The 2,402-nt window shown below is 24.2% G+C and overlaps 1 long non-coding RNA gene across 1 annotated transcript; it reads left to right on the forward strand.

Moving 5' to 3' along the window:
- Nucleotides 1-858: 858 nt before the first annotated feature.
- On the forward strand, nt 859-1,590 carry LOC148202257 (uncharacterized). The gene is made up of 2 exons (XR_015784638.1): nt 859-1,238; nt 1,320-1,590. It is a non-coding gene; the product is annotated as an uncharacterized LOC148202257 (long non-coding RNA).
- The last annotated feature ends 812 nt before the right edge of the window (nt 1,591-2,402 follow it).

The following is a 2,402-nucleotide window of genomic DNA, read 5'->3' on the forward strand; positions in this document are numbered from 1 at the left end:
AACACAAAAAGACAGAAAGAAAGGGACTCTTTAATTCCCTTTCTTTTTTTTTTCTTAATTTTTCTCATGTTTGGTGAAATGGAAAGAATCCAAAGCATCACAACCAAATTTTTAAATGTATCATTAGATGTTCTACATTCACCAGTTTAAATTTTCTTTATATTTCAACTGCTTTATGGCTGTCGCAATTGATCTTCTTTAAGAATCATTATTCTCTAAATTAAGTTATTAAAAAAAATATAGGTTAAATATGTTTCCTTTACACAAACTAATTTTAAAAGTTGTGTTTTATTTTTGAATTAAATTAAATACATATTTTATTTATACATTTTATGAAATTTATGTATAATATTCTTTTTAATAAACGACACATAAAATAATTTTCATGTAATAAATGAAATTTCATGTCGAATTGTAATATAATATAGAATATTTTATATAATTTTATAAATTAGAAAATAATATATATATTATTAATTTAATATGAAAAATATTTTTTAAAATATTTTAAGGATAAAAAATATATTTAACTCAATAATAGATATTTGAGTTAATGGTTGAAATGTTTGCATCAATTTAAAATAAAATTAATTTAAAGTTTATAAATAAATATATGTATCATCTTATTTATAAATTGTTTTCAAGATTAAATTAAACTTAAAAGTGACTACATTTATAACAAAACCATATGTAATGTTTTTAGTTAAATTATTGTCTAAAAAGCATATATTATTGTGTGATAATATCTCCCAACAATAAATTTGCTCAAACGAACACAAATTAAATCTTGATAATCGAAATATGATGAGGGTATTATATTGGCTTGACTGTTGTTAATGGTAGGCATTGTGCGGAGAATAGTGGAAGTGTGATATGTGTGGTTTGGTGTACAAAAAGTAAAAGCCCGAGTTCTTTCCCTTCCTTTATGGACCAGGCTAGCCCCACATTTCACATTAGAGGGTTTCACCCTCACCTTCAAGTCTTTCATCCTCTATCTCTAAATTTCTGCTTCTTTTTGTTGGTTTTCATTTATGCTTGGGATCTCATTTTCAAAAGAATACTTTTTAGATCTCATTTCTCCATTCTCCCTCCCAGTACACACATACCATTTGTGTTTCCCTCCCTCCTCTACCTTTCCTTTTCGTCAGTCAAGCAGCACAGAGACACATAGTCCCTCGCAGTTCCGTCTCCCTTGGGTTTCCTTGTCCTTTCCATTCTCGCACACAGAGCACGCGAAGGTGGTGCTTCGAATCTCAATCTCTCTTTCGATGGTGTAGTTTGCTTGTTTTTGGTTTCAGATTTTTCTTTCATGGTTGTAGGCACACGGTGCACATAAACAAATCTTCTTCCTGTTGAGGTTGGAAGGCCAGACAGAGAGCACTCGACGATCAGATTGGTCTGTGTAGTTTTTTATACATAGCAAAAACTGTTTGGTTGAAATGTAATGAAGATTTGTATTTATCGGATACGTAGAATCGAACTGAATTGGATGTCGATGTTCGATTTCGCATGCATCGAATGTTTAGATGATGTAGGTTTAATTTTTTTTTGTTTAATTATATTATGTTTTTATATAATGTTTTGTGTTTATTTTTTCCTCATGCTTGAATTATTTTAAATGTTATTTAATTATTTTAAATGTTGTTATTTAATTATTTTAAATTTTGTGCTTTAATTATTTTAAATTTTGTGTTTTAATTATTTTAAATGTTTTGTTATAATAATTTGAATTTTTTGTTTAAATTTTTTTTAAATGTTCTGTTATAATTATTTTAAACTTTGTTTTTTAATTTATAGTTATTTGAATTTTATTTTAATTAAATTGTTTTATTTGAATTATTTATTTATATAAATATTTGAATTAATTTTATTTATTTAGAATAAAATAATTTTAGTTATTTTAAAATTTCTTATTTAATTTTAAATTTTCTGTTATAATTATTTTAATTGTTCTGTTGTAATAATTTTAAATTTTGTGTTTTAATTTTTTTAAATGTTATGTTATAATTATTTTAAACTTTCTGTTTTAATTTTTTAATTTATAGTTATTTAAATTTTATTTTAATTAAATTGTTATATTTGAATTAATTATTTATTTATATAAATATTTGAATTAATTTTATTTATTTTGAATAAAATAATTTTAATTATTTTAAATTTTTTGTTTTATTTATTTTAAACTTTTTCTTATAATTATTTTAAGGGTTAAATATGTTTTTAGTCCCTCAACTATCAAGCGATTTTATTTTTCATCCTTCTCTCAAACTTTGGTACACTTTGATTCTTCTCCTTAAGAAAACTATAATTTTTGGCTTAATATTTCTTTTGGTCCCTCGAAAGAGAGGGAATGTTCAGTATCGTCCTACCTTTTTTTAAAATGTTCAAAACGGTCCCAACTTTTG

The sequence above is a fragment of the Vigna umbellata genome, chromosome 3, assembly GCF_029865625.1.
Source record: "Vigna umbellata cultivar VRB3 chromosome 3, Vumbellata_1.0, whole genome shotgun sequence".
In the NCBI taxonomy this organism is placed as follows: Eukaryota; Viridiplantae; Streptophyta; class Magnoliopsida; order Fabales; family Fabaceae; genus Vigna; species Vigna umbellata.